Source organism: Emys orbicularis, chromosome 3 (genome assembly GCF_028017835.1).
Source record: "Emys orbicularis isolate rEmyOrb1 chromosome 3, rEmyOrb1.hap1, whole genome shotgun sequence".
NCBI lineage: Eukaryota > Metazoa > Chordata > Testudines > Emydidae > Emys > Emys orbicularis.
The window spans coordinates 187,590,522-187,608,875 of NC_088685.1; the positions used below are offsets into that span (position 1 = coordinate 187,590,522).

At 43.4% G+C, this 18,354-nt stretch overlaps 1 pseudogene; it reads right to left on the reverse strand.

Annotated features, from left to right (window-relative positions):
• Nucleotides 1-1,060: 1,060 nt before the first annotated feature.
• Nucleotides 1,061-18,354, reverse strand: part of LOC135876309 (histone H2A type 2-C-like) — a 94,475-nt pseudogene continuing 77,181 nt past the window's right edge.

Genomic DNA, 18,354 nt, shown 5'->3' on the forward strand with positions numbered 1-18,354 from the left:
CCTCATTGATTTCAAGGGCATATAATATTTAGCATGTATACAGTGCTTTTATCTATATATCTCAAAGCACTTGACAAAGGAAAGTAAGTGTCATTAGCTCCTATTTTATAGCTAGTAAAACTGAGATGTACGATTATAAAACCTTAATTTCCAAGAGTCCATTAATATGAGGTGCCCAATTTGAGCTGCCTAAATGTTGAGAAATCTATGTTGTCCCTAATCCTTGTATGGAGACTGTAAGAAACGTTCCCATCCTGCTTGTGTTCCTTTGTTATGATGAGATTCCTTGGACCTCAAGGGAATGCAAAGGTTGCACCCACTTAATACTCCTTGGGGTGCAAACCACCCCAAAGGGGAAAAGGAGGAGGTAGAAACATGCCATGCAGTTCCCCACTTTGCACCATCCCACAGAGATTGCCAGCTCCAGAGAGGGGAGCACACACCATTCCAAGGCAGTGTGGTATACACTCCCTATGTATGCCTAGGGAGGCCAGTGTATGTATCCTTAAAGCATAATCCCTGGGGCTATGATAATCCCCATTCCCCCACCTCCACCCCAATTGTTTCCCTGTGTGTAAATCACACACTGTGGTCCTGTTTTTAGGGCTTAATGCTTCATCCTTGCACCCAACATTTCCATTGATATCCTAGTGAGGATTTTAAATTTTTCCAGGCATATGGGTATTCTTTCATGGGTAAACATTTCCATGGCTACAGGTTCTTTGCATGTAATGGAATGATTTATACGGTGTTTAACAGAGATTGAAACTCTCAATACAGAAAAGATTAAGAGAGTGCTCATGGGATGGAGAAATGACCAGATGAAATGATGGTTTGGGTGCCTGATATTGATTTCAGCTTCACAACCTGGGGCTCTTTTGGGGTCTCCAGATGCTTTTGGATGTTCAGGGATTAGTGGTTGCCTATGGGTGCTTTCTAAGTTTGTTTTTCACATGAAGGTTGCATCCTTTCCTCTTTGATCTTGTAGGTTCCTATATTAGACTGCATCTTAAAACCATTCTGAAACAGTGGTTTTAAGGATGCTTTCATTCACACAGTCTCACTTGTCCTTGGCTTTGTGGCTCTCTGTTTTCCTGGGCAGCAGTACAGCATGGATGCCCTGAGTGGTAGTAACCCCTCCCCTCCCCCTCTTCCCCTCACCACCCCGAGTAGCTTGTTCAACTCCTCATCATTACAAACAGTTAGCTGCAAGTGCTTGGGGATAATCTGTGTTTTCTTGTTACCCCGAGCCATGTTACCAGTCAACTCTAGTATTTCAGCTGTCAGACATTCTATCACTGCAGCCAAATAAACTGGGGCTCTGGCTCCTACTTGCTGTACATAGTTCTCTTTGTGCAGCATTGGGTGCACACAGCCCAAGGGGAACAGCAAACCATCATGAGAAGAATGAGACTTGGACTGCGCTGACCTTCCCTGCTTTCCACAGCCAGAGATCACACTGTTCTTCTAAACCATTGCTTTCGCTTACAACAACAACAACAAAATAATCCCTTATGAAAAACAGCAGCGGGAGCAGAATGTTATTGGTTGCCTTCTCACATATAGCTAATTACACCTATGAACCTTGATTAGCACTGGCTATCTGTGGATGGCTGGGTAGTGTTGAAGTGCTGGTATTGACCTGTAAAGCTATAAAAGGTTTGGTAGCAAGATATTCTCTCTCCATATGTGACACTGCAGGCATTGTGATCGTCTGAGGTGCTCAAGTTTATAGTACCCTGCTGTGAACGGGAGAGGTATGTTGGCAAGAGGTTGTTGGTAAGTGGTCTTTGGTTCTAGAACATAGCCCTTTTAGTCCACTAAATCCTGAATTGGGTGCTCTTCAAGACTTACTCTGTTTTATCAAAGATTTTTCCCAGGGAAATGTTGATACAGAAAGCCCCCAGAAAAGCCAACTTAAAATGTAGATTGCTGACAATAGGCTTTAACAGACCAATTAATATAAAGGCTGTGACTTAAAAATATTATTTTAATAAAAGACTTCAAATGTATGCTCTGAATTTTTTAAAAGTATTGTGCCAAATTCTTGTTCTTTTTAGTTTATCTTTGATCATTTACATAGCCACATGGAGTATGTGAGTAGGAGGAGACAGCCAGCCTTTCTGATCATCCTTAAAATGCTGTCAAATATATTTTAAATATCCACTTATAATTCATTTTTTCTTTTAATTTTTTAGATGTATTCTGTTTTTAATTACAGTTTTTGTGCTGCCATAACAATTAACTATGGATGAATTTCCTTTTGAGTTTAATGAGGTGATCAAATTTCTTAAGGCTTGGTCACTGGCATGACACACATTTTTAACTTAATGAAAACCCCAACTACCTGGCACAATAGATAGAAATGCTACTTTAATTTAAGGAGGGCTTGAATGGAGTTCAGGAAAAAAAATTCTAATAAAGTAGATATGAACCAAAACAGATGGTAAAGACTTTTAATCAATAGCATGTAGTACTAGTAAAAAAAAAAGGTGACAATGTTAATCTGGGTGAAGGGACTCTGATTAGCACCCTTTGACTTTTCTATAATAGCTGAGTCTGATGTATCCTATTTATACATCTGTAATAAAGAGCTTTCAGCCATATTGTAATGCTCTCTGAGGGTCAATTTCGAAAGACATGGCAATATGAGTGTCAGGTTGACAAGCTTGCATCCTCTTTATGCTATGAAGTGTTAAGTTGATGAAGAGGTCAGTGAATTGTCTTGCTAAGTCTCCCAGCTGGGGACTAATACTGCATAATGGGGGAGGGGGCGGACTCTTAAGATCCAACTTTAACCTAGCCAGCCCAAGGGTTTAAACAAGCAACATTCCAACTGAAGTGAGTAATTCTCAGAAGAGCTTAGCTCGAATGGCCTTATTAGTATGGATTCATTTCAAAATCCATTGCTGAATGGACATAGGAGACACCAGTTATTAGGAAAAGACAGGTAATATTAAAGAGGGATTTAATTATTAGAAATAGATAGTTGGGTTTGTGATGACTGGGAAAACCGCATGGTGAATTGCCTGCTGGGTACAAAGGATGTGGACCTCTTGAGACATCTAGATAGACTTATGAGCAGTTCTGGAGAGGAGCCAGTGGTTGTGATGGGTTCCCTGGGGTACAAACTGTAGCTTTACCCTGTACCTCTGTGCCCCCTTAACTCTCCAGCCTGGACTGTCTCTCACAATGCTTTGCTAGTGACAAGCAGCAACCCCCTCCGGGCACTGTTATCACTCAATACAACAGCATGTGGTGCTCCACAACCAGCTAAAATGCATTAGTGATCCCTGAGCCACTCATGAATCACACAAAGAAAGGCACCAGCAAATCTCCCAAACCCCTGCCTTGCACCCCAGAACTGTACCATTTTGCCCCGGTCAGAAGCCTGACCAGTGTAAGTTCATTACCCAGTCCTCCCCTCCCTCGAAGTGGAGAGGACACACACTAGCCTTTGTAAACTAAACTGAGATTTCCCAAGCACTTCAATCATAACACACTTTTTTAGGTAAAATATAAAACAGATTTATTAACTACAGAAAGATAGATTTTAAGTGATTATAAGTGGTAGGCATAAAAGGTCAGAGATAGTTACCAAAGAAAATAAAAAGTAATCATGCACTCTAAATCCTAGACATTATTAGACTGAGCAATATTTGGCTCAAGCAGGTTTTTTTCACCACACTGGATGTTACAGATAGGTTACAGTCCTTAATACACAGACTTTCCCTTTAAGTCTGGGACCAGTCTCCTCAGTTCAAATCTTTGTCTTTCCAGCATTCTTGTTCCTTCCAGAATATGTGGGGGAGGAAAAAGGTAATTGTATGATGCCACTGTCCTTTATTTTATGCCCACAGTTCATGTGCCTGGAAAATGGAAATTACTAGCCCAGACATGTCCTGATGGGCTTTGCTGTGTCCCAGACTTAGGCAATCCCAATTTTGTGGTGCTTGCGCAACTCTTTTACAGAATTGTAAATCTCTTGTTTACAACTCCCCTGTTGATTAATGGTCACGTAACACCCACCTAAGTGTGGATCACCTCCTTTCTTGTCACCGGAGAACTAGCATTTGACAACTCCCAGACTTAACAACATATTTCAATAACAACCATGCAGCAAAAGCTTATAACTTCATACACACTAACCAAACACATATTCTGACATTTTCAGCAGATCATGACCTTTCATATGATATCTTACTTGGCATGCTTTGTATGAAATATCACAACCATATATGAATAATTAATATGTGGGTTACAGGGTGCTACTTTGAGGTATGGTGTGTCACAGTGGTTGTGATACAAGTAGTTACCAATGACATAGGGAGAGTTAGGAGAAAGGTCCTGAAGGCCAAATATAGACTGCTAGGTAAAATATTAAAGTTCAGAACCTCCATGGTAGCATTCTCTGAAATCTTCTAGTTCCACTCAGAGGGCCAGTTAGACAGGCAAAATTGCAAGGTCTCAGTGTATGGATGAGACAATGGTGTTCAGAGAACATATTTAGGTTTATTAGAACTGGAAAACCCAATAATAATGGGGAATTGCAACCATCCCCTTATTGACTGGGTATATGTCACCTCAGGCTAGGATGAAGAGATAAAATTTCTAGGCACCATTAATGACTGCTTCTTGGAGCAGATAGTCCTAGAGCCAACAAGGGGAGAGGCAATTCTTCATTTAGTCCTAAGTTAAAGGGACTGGGCCAAGAGGTGAATATAACTGAACCGCTCAGTAATAGCACCACAGTGTAAATAAATTTAACATTGTTGTAGGAGGGAAATACCAAAGAACCCACCATGGTAGCATTTAAATTCAAAAAGGGGAAACTATACAAAAATGAGGAAGCTAGGTAAATGGAAATTAAAGGGAACAGTCACAAGAGAGAAATGCCTGCAAGCTGCATGGAAACTATTTAAAAACACCATAATAGAGGCTCAAACTAAATGTATACCCAAATTAAAAAAAATAACAAGACCAAAAAAAAAGAAAAGAAAAGCCAAAATAGCTAAACAACAGAGTAACAGAGGTGGTTAGAGGCAAAAAGACATCCTTTAAAAATTGGAAGTCAAATCCCTCTGAGGAAAATAGAAAGGAGTATAAACTCTGGCAAGTCAAATGTAAAAGTATAATTAGGTCAGCCAAAAAATAATTTCTAGACTAATTAGCAAAAGACACAAAAACTAACATTTTTAAAAAAATAAATCAATGTTTAGTGCTACTCCACCAAAGACAACTGGAGGATTGTAAATTAGAGTTAGGAGTGGCTAAAGATAACTTGGCAAAGCAGGGTTTGGAGTCAGAAGCAGAGTTAACAGACCACATTAAGAGATGGGAACTGAGACTTGGTCCTAGGGGAGTGAAAAAAAAAGTTTCAAAATGAAAAGCGGAGAGTGAGGGGGTTAACCCATGGAGTTGCCTGGAAACAGTTAACTGCAACAGAGAAGAGCACTCCTGTAATTCACTTGGAGTGTAAACAAAAGAAACAGACACAGGTGGAACAAATGCAGGGTTTGTAGAAGCAGGCAATAATCTCCACTCTTCTCCCAGATCCAGGATAAAAACCTAGGGGTAAGTGGTCCCCAACTGTTTAAACCTAGGGAGCCCTTCCCTTTGCTCAGAGCTAACTATATCCCTTTCTTCTTCTTCTCCTCCTCCTCCTGCTTCCCAGTTTGCTTAATTTGCTGCTGTCAGCCTTTAGTTTAAACTAACCTCATAGAGTTAAATGGTTGCTTTCCACACACACCCTTGCACTTTTGTTCTTCTGAAGTTTTAATGGAGGGTACTTTGGATACTTAGTGAAAAGTTTGTTTGGACAAAGCATGACAGAAGTCTGCTGGGTTCCATTGAAATTTTTGGAGTAAAAGACCCATGGGTGACCATGGATACGAATGCTTTACTGTCTTTTTAAACAATCCCAAGGTTAAAACAGCACAGGGTAAGGCAGCTGTGCTGCACAGATTGTATTTGGTAGCTAAGTCACTATAGGCAAAATACCTTAAAGAATTGAATGCAGAAGCAAGTGATTTAAACTGAGTGAAGAGTTACAAGTAGCTTTTGCAGAAATTAATACTATAGAGTTTGGAGGGAGTTCGTTGGTAACACCTGGTTCCGAAAGAAGGCCAACAGAAGATGGACCTGGATCGCACCAAATGCAAAGACAAAAAATGAAATCGATTACTTTCTGATCGATAGACGATGCATCGTGCAGGATATTTCAGTAGTGCCATCATTCAGTATCGGTAGCGATCATCGCCTACTGAGAGACAGGCTCATGTTCACTGTGAAGGTGGAGAAAAAGGCGCTGTGTATGGCAAACAGAAGGCACCACCAGGTAGCTTTCAATGAGGCAATCCTGAAGGAAAACATTTCTAGGGAAGATTGGAGCCTCCTGGATGACTGCGATGACAATTATGAGAACTTCAGTAAGAGACTGAAATAGTGTGTGAAATCAGCTGAACGTGAAAGACCAAGAAGATCTAGCGGAAGAATCTCAGAGAATACAAAGACTTTATTAGAGAAGAGAAGGAAAATGAAAAGAAATGGTAGCAACAGACTCGAGCACTCCCTTCTCTGTAAGCTCATATGAATGAAGTTGAAGGAAGACTTTGAGAAATTTTGAACCAAAAAGCTCCTAAAGGCTGCTAAAGACCGTAAAAGTCTCAAAAAATGCAAATGGGAACTGGCGTTGTACAGGTCATCATTATCGGCTTTGAAGAACAGGGATGGAGAATCAGTAACCGATCGAATAGAGATGGAGGCAATCTGCAGGGATTTCTATACCCAGCTGTTTGCATCTTGTATTGACGTCCCAATGCCATCACTTCAACAAACCGATGAACACATATTCCCAGTTCTCATTAGTGAAGTCCGTCACGCAATCCATCAAATGAAAGAGGGGAAGGCTCCAGGTAAGGATGGTCTGACAGCAGAAGTGCTTAAGGTGGGGGGTCAGGAACTTTGGAAAGCTCTCGCCCAAAGGTTCAGCTGCTACTTAGAAATCCAGACAATACCGTCCAGTTGGAAAGAGTCCAATACCATCTTGCTGCATAAGAAAGGCGATCGAGAAAATCTAAAGAACTATCACCCGATCTGCCTGCTTTCGCATATCTATAAATTGTTCACTAAAATAATAACAAATTGACTGTCGCAAAACCTGGATGAACAGCAACCTAGAGAGCAGGCCGGCTTTCAAAGGAATTATAGCATGATAGACCACCTCTTGACTCTAAACCAACTACTAGAGCATTCAAGGGAATATAAGTTCCCTTTGTGCATTGCCTTCACGGACTACAAGAAGGCGTTCGACAGTGTAGCGACAAACACCATTCTTGAAGCTCTTTCTGAACAGGGCATCAGCGCGAAATATATCACATTACTAAAGGAAGCAAACTCTGGCTGCAGCATGGACATATTTCTGTTTGATACTCCCCTCCGAATCCCCATTGAGAAAGGTGTGAAACAAGGAGATACAGTTTCACCAAAATTATTCACAGCCTGTCTTGAATCGGTTTTTCAATGAGCAGACTTGAAAGGTGGGATTAATATCAACGGCGAGTGGCTAAACCATCTCAGGTTCACAGCTGATATAGTGCTGATAGCCGAAAATACAGCCCAGCTTGAGAGAATGCTTAAAGAACTGAATGTGAAAAGTAGTCAAGTCGGATTAAAAATGAATCGGTCAAAAATGAAATACATGAGATCAGATGTTCTGCCAAGAACCCAAATAACTCTTGGAGGAGAGGAGATCCAAGAGGTTGATAAATACGTTTATTTGGGCCAGGAATTCAACATGCACCATGATCAGAAAGGCAGAAAAAAAGCTGGATGATGCGCATTCAATGACATCAAGGACATCCTCCAAGGAAAGATCAGCAAAACAACTCGTGCAAATCTTTTCAACTCGACCGTGTTTCCACAAGGTTATATGGCAGCAAAACATGGTCACTGACAAAGATTGAAGAACATCAACTGTCTGTCACACAGAGGGCGATGGAACGAACATTTTTGGGCATTTTGCTCTGCGATCACATCCCCAATGAACTAATCAGGCAGCAGTCTGGAGTGCAAGACGTTGTTGTTGAAAGCAGGCTCAGCAAAATGCGGTGGGTGGAACATGTGGCCCGATTCAGCGACAACAGGTGGATCGCAGCTATATCCGAGTGGTATCCACAAGAACAGAAATGGCCGTGCGGTCAGCCTCCAAAGAGGTGGGATGATTTCCTAACAAGGAGATATGGACAAACATGGCAAGTATGGCCAGAGCGAGAGAAGATTGGAAGATGTGTCGTGATCAGCTCAGTCTCAACTGATGAAGGACCGACAGTCTACGCAGTGAAGATGTTAAAGAATAACAGTTGTGGTGTTATAAAAAGGAAGTTTTTGGTTTGATAAAAAAAATCCAGTTATGTAAATGTAATTATATGTGGCACTCGGTGCAGTCAGATTAGGTGGAAACCTGTTAGTTAAACAAATTATACAAGGGGGTCAGGTGGCTTCTACCACCACTATGTTTTTGTCCCCAGGAGACTTTACAGCTATTCTGAAGGAAAATGGGCTCTTTTCCCCACAGGAATGGTTTGTAAATATGATTTAAACAAATTCACTAAAGAAATATAAGGGGTTTCTATTGGAACGTAACTTGACTGTCTCTGATTGTACAAGATGGGAATGTAATTTGGGTACAGTTGTGTAAAAATAATTAAAGCAGTGCGAGGGGTGTTGGGCAAAAGAGAATTTGTGTGTGTGTGTAATTATGTAAGATTTTAAGGGCTTAAACCAACACTCATGGTTTGCAAAGTCCTGTTTGTAGGTTTAAGTTAAATTGGGTTGTTTTTGTTTTTTAAATAAAAAGAACAATGCCACTAAAACTCCGTTTGAATCTCTCATTCAAAGTTGCAACACTGACGTTGTGCCAGACATGGGCAGCTAGTGTGATGTGGCTTTGGTATTTAGCACGTAACCCTCTGGGTACTTCCATGTTTTTATAAAGTTTAATATCTTTTTAAATAAGGACCAGAGAATGTGGCCCTGGCTGGGGCAGCCAAAACTGGAAGAATCAGGAGAGATTCTGGATCCTTTTTTGGTAATAAATAGCAGGAGGGGAACAAAAAGTTAAAAGACAGTGTACCTCTGAAGCAAAGGCAGGGGTGGAATGCACAAAAGAAGCAATGTCAGAAACACTGAGCCTTGAGGTGGCTCTGAGTAATCAAACTATCATAGTGTTAAACATTGGGATAAATGCTAGCGAGTAATCCCATAACAATTAATAATGTGTATGGTTTTGGGGGGGAATTTTAAGCATGCTAAAAATGGTAATTGAAAGCAAATCTCATGTCAAAGATCTCATGGTAATACTGCCTCTCAGCTATTACTTGTAAATAACGTTAAAGCTTGGCACAGCAGAAAAACCAATACAAACCCAGTCTGTTGTACAAGAGGGGAAACTGAGGTACACCACCTCATGAATTTCATAAATGAACAGTGGGATAATTCACCCTTTCCTTTAAGGGTAGAAACCTGGCCTGTCTATAGAACGAAACAAGGAAAGTATGGAGGTAATTCTTCTGTTTTTCCTGCAGTCAGCAAGGAGATTTGTAAAAGGAAGGGGTATTTTTAAACAATAATCTGTCCCCACCAAGGGGCTGGGAAATGTTTCTTTTGTTTTTCAGACACTCTATAGTCAAGCTGGCGCCAGTGGAAGAACAACCCAGAACACTATGTGTCTACTGTTGCGACGAAGATTGTGTTGTGTGTTTTGTGTTGTTTGTCTTGTTATTACTGTTATTTTGGTGGATATTGTACAAGGAGGTTTAGCACATATAGCAGCAAAGTTCAACGCATGGTATGGCCTCCTTGGCGAGCACAGCCTATCCAAGAGGGGGAAATCAAATGATGTACTGCATTCCAGAAGAACACCATTTATTCCCATTCCCAGTTCCTAAATGGAGGGGCCCTTACCTAGTCTTTAACCGATTGGGGCCCAGCCTGCTGCTATTGGAATCAAAGAATAAACGGTGGAAATGGGTTCATTACATGCAAATAAAAAGGCACAGAATGGGGATTAAGGAGGAGGATGGATAAATTGTTGAATGCATCTTACAGGTGAACCCACAAGGGGAAAACAAGGACCCCTTTGGCCCAGAAGAGAACAATCACTGCTGCTAATCACAATTGTCGTTATTGTAAGCCCTACCCAAATACAGCGATGTGAGATGGCAAAGGGAGGAAATACGTGGACTGCTACACCCCCAAGTTGTGGAAATAATGCAGATGAGGACTTTAAGGATCTACCTGTAGAAAATTGTACCTCTGATCCCCCCATGGGAATTTGGCAGTGTTGGTATGTGGTATACTGATTGGAAGAGGGGGATCCTAACCTGGTGGAGAATATCAAATTTATCAGTAAACATTTCATGGTATTCCCTAGGATATGCCATAATGAATGACAGTGGGAAACAGTCATCCAGACATGTGGTTTATCATGGAGGGCCCAAAAATATAACCCTCTGGCCTTCTGGGGTGTTTGGGTTAGGGGGTCCCACAATTGGGGTGTGATAGTACCATGGGTAATCATAATGGTACCTCCATAGAAGACAATCTCTGGGCATGCAGTTATGTACACATCACATTGGGCATAAAGTCTCCCCTGGGATGTTGACTATATCACAATTTAACCACTTTGCAGAATGTAACCCTACAGGTAATATGGATGCCAAACTGGGAAAATCCTGATTTAAGCTGGTTGCAGCCTGGAGCCGGAAATACTTCCTGATGGGCGAACATGTGGGAGCTACAGTGGGAGCGGGTGCAACCAATGCTTTTCAACATGTCTTTCCAGTCCATTACATGGGTGGTACACCCCAATTGCAGCACATACATAGAAGGGCTGAAACAAAAAATTAATTGGTGGGTGAGGGGACACACATGGAATCATCACCGGAAAAGGGATTTATTGGCAGCAGGAAACACAGGGCTGGGTGTATGGAATCTGGGGGGCAGTTGGGTAACCAAGCAATTGATAAGCTGAAATGTGAAATTGTAGCAGCAAATCAATGAACTACTGGCACAGCAAACATCTGCAATTGCAATGGGATGGAAAAGGACCGCACAGGTAAACCTGAGCCTAGCTCAATGGACAGGAAACCTTATGACATGGCTCGGGGATGGCTTCAAAAGGCTAACTTGGGGGGGGGGGGAGAAGGTGTGTGTGGGAATGCAAAATGTTCAACTAGGGGGCTAGCACCTGTGTAATAGTTATGTGGTACCTTGGAATGGGATGGCAATTAAGGTGGTCCCCATGAGCCCTGTGGGAGTAATGAGAAAGGGAGGAGCTCACTGGGACCCATTGGGGGATAGATGGGGAGGATGAAATGGTGTAAATTGGACAATAATTCAGTTAAGTAATTGTCCAGAGAAAATATTTGGATGTGCCCCTCCCCGATGGCCATGGAGGAGCAGACCCAATGGCCTGTTGCCAGGGATGGATGATTGGGTGTTATGTATATGGGATATGGAGTGATCTGCTGGGAAAGTACATAATTCTGTAATATAACACTTGGGAGTACAAGTGCACCAGCATCTGGCACAGTTACACACATTTACACGCTGCCATCGGGACTTTGATGCACAAATGGATCTGTGGAACTCATTGCTGTGAATAATGGAACCAGTGCATACTACCCAATTCCGTACCAAATGGTCAAGCTGGTTTGGACAATACCCTATCTTTCTGTGAATATCCAGTGGACTTATGATATGGACAAATGTACATGAACACTGCAAAAGCAGCTCACTGCAACTGCCAACAACTGGACACATTTAAAATATACACTCCAGAATGGTGTTACAGGATTTTAACCCTGTCAAAAGAGGAGAAGCAGTGTTTTTGGTAATGGCCCAAATGTTGGACTAAATTACAATGGTCAGGGCTCCCAATGTTACTGTGGATTATTATGGCTATTAACCTATTACTAAATATACTAATCCTGTAGTGTATACTGCGGTGGCTAACATATGAGTAATGTAATAGGCCCTCCACCAAAGTGTAACAGATACCCAAACCCAACCTTCTCAGGCCTGTCACTATGGGGAGTTTGACACACTAATTGGAATATATGTGCAGTATGTACTTATGAGGGAAGGTGCAGGGCACTGTACTGCATAGGGGGCAGTGGGGCAAATGGAGTACCGACACATTCCATATTGATAGCTGGCCTGTAGCGGGGTGGACACCTGCTCCTGCCTGGAAGGGCTTGAAAACAGCCCTGGAGAGGGCTGCAGCTCTAAAAGCTAGGCTGATTGGGGAAGTGGCCACAGCTGGGCCACATCCCAATCAGGCCACAGCTGGCCTGTATAAAAAGGCTGGGAGCCAGGAGCTCAGCAGTCTCTCTCTAGCTGTAGAGGGAGATGGGCCTGGCTGTAGGGAGCTAGAGACAGGGTACCTGAGTGGAGCAGGGCTGGGGAAAGGCAGAGGAGCCGGGGAGCTCCAGCGTGGAAAGCCCCAGGCTGCAGCCTAGCATAAGGCAATAGGTACTGGGGGTTGCCGAGGACAGCCCAGGGGTAGGCAAAGGCAGCAGGCCCAAACCCAACCTTGTCAGTGATGAGTAGGCTGATATTGCAGTCTGCCCCAGGGCACGGGGGCTAGACAATGACTGGCAGTAGCCATATACTGAGGTGAGGTGGGGATAGTGGGTGGGGGTTCCCCTGGGAGGGGAGATCCTGAGATTGGGGGTTACTGCTAGAGGGGCAGCACCCAAAGAAAGGGGCACCGGGGTCCTGGGAGGGACACGGGGCCAGTGGCAAGATGGACCACCAGCCTGTAGGGGGTGCTCCAGGACGCTGGAAGAGCTAATTCCCAGAAGAGACCAGCAGGAGGTGCCGCAGGGGTGAGTCCCGCACTGCTACATGGCCCTATCAGGAAATGTGCTGCCATATGTCTGATGCTTTTCCCGGGATACCTGGCCAGGCGGATCCCAGAAGAAAAGAAAAGAGGGGTGGAGTGTTAGCATATAGGCTTGTTTGTCAGCCTGAGATAGAATTTTGGGGTTGACTTTTTGATACTCTTATATCTTATACTAATATGTGTGAAGAAAGAACAAAAGACACTGTGTGTTGCTTCTCCCTAGCCAGATGGTTTTGTTAATACAATGGGAAGAGATAAGGGATAGAGCAATTAAAGTGTTACAGGGTATACATTAGAAGGCTGTCTGGCTCTTCTCTCAAGCCAAGGTCAAGCAACCATTTAGGAGGGGCAAGGAGGGATGGAGGGGTGGCATAAGAAACACTAAAAGCCAAAGCAAAGCCTGGCCTTGGCCAGAACACAACCTCACTCCTTACCATGGGATACAAAAGAGGTGGGAAGAAGACCCTAGACTCATGACCCTCCAGAATGGAACATGACCATAAGTTGTAAGGGGTGTGACTAGTGGCGTGCACTGCAGGTATATTTGGGCCTGCTAAGGAGGAGGAGGTGGGAATTGGGAAATGGGGTACACAGACAAGGCTCTGTGGTGTCAGAGCTGGGAAGGGACATATGGGATAAAGGCTCTGTGCTGTCAGAGCTGGGAACCAAACACTGGGAAACACTCTGCTGGCATGTAGCGCTATGGATATGTTTGCTTGGAACTAACCCCAATAAACATCACATTGGCTGCACTTTGGACTTCTGTTCTTCTGCTTTCTGTCTGCATGACAAGAATGAGGAAGAGGGTAAAGGGAAAGCCTTCTAACAGTCAGAAACAGGAAGCCTGCCAAACAGTCAGTGGGGCCACTAGATGCTCAAGGCGCTAAAGGAGGACTCAAGGAAGACTAAGCCATTGCAGAGAAGCTAAATGAATTCTTGATGTCGGTCTTCACTACAGAGCATCTGAGGGAGATTCCCACATCTGAGGCATTCTTTTTTAGGTGACAAATCTGAGGAACTGTCCCAGACTGAGGTATCAGTAGAAGAGTTTTGGAACAACTTGATAAATTAAACAGCAATAAGTCACCGGGACCAGAGGGTATTCACCCAAGAGTTCTGAAGGAACACAAATATGAAATTGTAGAACTACTACCTGTAGTATGTAAGTTATCGCTTAAATCAGCCTCTGTGCCAGCTGAATGGAGGGTAGCTAATGTAATGCCTCTTTTTTAAAAAGGCTGTCAAGGCAATCATGGCAATTATAGGATGGCAAACCTAACTCCAGTACCAGGCAAATTGGTTGAAACTATAATAAAGAACAGAATTATCAGACATGTAGATGAACACGATATGTTGGGGAAGAGTCAACATGGCTTTTGTAAAGGGAAATTATGCCTCACCAATCTAGTAATATTCTTTGAGGGAGTCAACAAGCATGTGGACAAGGATGATCTAGTGGATATAGTGTACTTGGACTTTCAGAAAGGCTTTTAAGCAAAGTAGGCAGTTGTGGGATAAAAAGGAGGGTCCTCCCATAGACCAGTAGCTGGTTAAAAAATAAGAAACAAAGGGTAGGGATAAATGGTCAGTTTTCAGGGAGGGGAGAGGTAAATACTGGGACCCCCCAGGGATCTTTACTGGGACCAGCACTGTTCAACATATTCATAAATGATCTGGAAAAGGGGGTAAACAGTGAGGTGGCAAAGTCTGCAGATGATACAAAATTACTTGGGATAGTTAAGTCCAAAGCTGACTGCAAAGAGTTACAAATGGATCTCACAACTGGGTCACTCAGCAACAAAGTGGCAGGTGAAATTCAGTGTTGATAAGTACAAAATAATGCACATTGTTAAACATAATCCCAACTATACATACAAAATTAGCTGTTACCACTCAAGAAAGAGATCTTGGAGTCATTGTGGATAGTTCTCTGAAAACATCTGCTCAATGTGCAGTGGCAGTCAAAAAAGCTAACAGAATGTTAGCAACCAAAGAAAGGGACAGATAATATGACAGAAAATATCATAATGTCACTATATAAATCCATGGTATGCCCACACCTTGAATACTGCATACAGTTCTGGTTGCCCCATCTAAATATATATTGTGACAGACCCAGACCAGTGGGGTACAGGAGTCTGGTAGAGGGCAAATATACTGGTCACTGGATGAGTAGTTTTCTGTTCCCTGAGTGACCAGAGCAGGGGCTGCACTAGAGTAATCAGGAACCTGCTAGAACCAGTTAAGGCAGGCAGGCTAATTAGAACACCTGGAGCCAATTAAGAAGAAGTTGCTAGAATCAATTAAGGCAGGCTAATCAGGGCACCTGGGTTTTAAAAAAGGAGCTCACTTCAGTTTGTGGTGGGAGTGTGAGGAGCTGGGAGCAAGAGGCGCAAGGAGCTGAGAGTGAGAGGGTGTGCTGCTGGAGGACTGAGGAGCACAAGCGTTATCAGACACCAGGAGGAAGGTCCTGTGGTGAGACTAAGGCCTGGTCCACACTACCCCCCCACTTCGGACTAAGGTACGCAAATTCAGCTACGTTAATAACGTAGCTGAATTCGAAGTACCTTAGTCCGAACTTACCGTGGGTCCAGACCTGCAGGCAGGCTCCCCCGTCGATGCCGCGTACTCCTCTCGCCGAGCTGGAGTACCGGCGTCGATGGCGAGCACTTCCGGGATCGATCCCAGAACATCGATTGCCTGCCGTCGGACCCGGAGGTAAGTGTAGACGTACCCAAAGGAAGGTGTTTGGAGGAAGCCATGGGGAAGTAGCCCAGGGAGTTGTAGCTGTCATGCAGCTGTTACAGGAGGCACTATAGACAGCTGCAGTCCACAGGGCCCTGGGCTGGAACCCGAAGTAGAGGGTGGGCCCGGGTTCCCCCCAATCCTCCCAATTGACCTGGACTGTGAGTTCTTCTAGAGGGGAAGGTCTCTGGGCTGTTCCCCAACCCACATGGTGAATCTCTGAGGCAAGAAAATCTGCCAATAAGCGCAGGACCCATCAAGATAGAGGAGGAACTTTATCACAATATATATATTAGAACAGGGCAAAAGTACAGAGTAGGTTAACAAAGAATATTATTGTTGTGGAACAGCTTCCATATGAGGAGAGAGAAACTGTCCCAGTCTTTTTAATCTTAGAAAAGAGAAGACTAAAGGGGGGATATGATAGAGGTCTATAAAATCATGAATGGTGTGGAGAAAGAGAGGAAAGTGTTATGTAACACAAGAACCAGGGGTAACCCAATAAAGTTAATAGGCAGCAGGTTTAAATCAAACAAAAAGAAGTACTTCTTCACACAATGCACAATCAACCTGTGGAACTCTCTCCTATGGGATGTTGTGAAGGCCAAAACTATAAGTAGGTTCAAAAATATATTAGATAAGTTCATGGAGGATAGGTCCACCAGTAGCTATTAGTCAAGATGGTCAGAGATGCAACCCCATGTTCTGGTGTCCCTAAACCTCTGACTGCCAGAAGTGGGGGCTGGATGACAGGGGATGATGATGATATGGACTATTGGTCTGACCTAGTATAGCCATTCTTATGTTCTTAATCTTGCTCTCTTGAGCCAAACGAAATTCCTGGTAACGTTCAATAGATGTTTTGGCTAGGTTGGTAACACACAAATGGACCATAGTGATTTAACTCTGCATGTATGTGTGCACACATGCACGTGCCATTCAGGAGTAATGGGGCCATCCCAAATTGATACTCTTAAAACATGCCTATGAACACGTAGTTCCTCTGTACATACATGCATAAAATACTAATGACCTAATCGTAGTAAACCCCAGAAGTGATCAGCAGCTGATCTAAGCCAGAGCCCTGTTGATTTAAATGAGGGTGTTTCGAGAATGATATTCTATGAGAGTGCCCCATTGCTCTGAAATTTGTTCCCATCCCCTTGGTCTGACTTTCAGGGCACTTTGCAAAACTCTTTTTTTTTCTAGGCCCTTGAAATTAGTTGGGCAGCAGGGAGATGGGACTTAAAAGTGTAAGGAACTATTTACAGGATAGGGGGACTTGGCTTACTGCTGGTAGTGAGATATCGTGAATTGTGCTGCTGCACTTAGGATGCATTTGTAAGTTATGTCAGTGATGCATATGGATAGGTGCCCCCTTGATAGCGTTTCTATATAGCTAATAAATCAATCAATTATAATTAGTAGATTGTGTTTCTGAATGCCAGCTATCCTTTTCCCCTCTCAGTTTTCTTCACAAAAATGGAGTCCATATTTTAGTTTGTATTTGCTTAAATACACATTCTATTGAAGTATGTACTGCACAATATGCAGCCTGGAGAGGAGACAGTGATATAAACCACTCACTGAGATACTGTCTTCTAAGTATAGGAAATTGCCCTAGTTTATAAATGCCCTGATGTTGCAATGATTTCTTGTGTGCTCTAGCCCACCCTGGTTTGCGCCTCCACAGCCAATTCAGATCCTGAGTGGAGACCTTTCTCTCACCTCAAGGATGGTTACATCCCTGCCCAGGGTAGAGCCTTTACCATGACTCCCTCCCACCTTCAAGCTGCATATATTAGCATTGCCACGAGGAATATCCCCAATGAAGTATGTGGGTAGGTTGCTCCAGCTGAGTGACGTTAGACTGATATGGGTCACCCAGAGAACTCGGAGGCTGACAGCTCCCAATTGCACTGTCAGCTTAGCAAGAACCAGTCTCCCTCCACTATGGCAATTCAGGCTAAGAGGAGAGACTCCCACACCCATCAACTCCAGAAGACATGTATTTTCCTTATAAAAGTCCATTAGGGGCCTTCACTCCAATACCCTGAAGCAGCACAGAAGGTTGCTGTGGTTCAACATCACAGTGCCTATCTTTTAGGTGATTTTCTAAATCACTGTGATTCATAAAGCTGCAGTTAGGAGTTAGGTTTCCTCTACAATGAATGTGGCGAGATAGGTACCTTAGATTGCAATTCACAGAAGCCAGCACGCTAGGCAGGGAGTTGTCTACACTAGCCAATGGGAGATGCCAATGAGAGGGATATATGCTAAACCCCATGTGTCTCAAGCAGATAAGTGCCTATCTCTGCTAGCAATTCATAGATGGGAACCCTCTTATGAGGAGATGGAGCAGCTCCTCCCTCATAACTTTTAGCCCAGTGGTTAAGGTACTCACTGGGATGTGGGAGACCTCTGGTTCAAATCCCCCTCTACCTGAGAGGGATAAGAGGGCTGAGCAGGTATCTGCCATGTCTCAGGTGAGTTCTCTAATCACTGAACTATGCTGGTGGGGGAACTCCCTCAATCTTTCATGGTGATACTGTTGCACTCTGGATACATAATGAAAGTCACTGGAGCAGGGGGACTGAATCCTGGGTCTCCTATATCCTAGGTGAGTGTTCTAATCACCAAGCTATAGAGTCATATGCTTGGGTCCTCGCTCTTTCTCTTTTGTGGCCAAATGACTCTGCAGC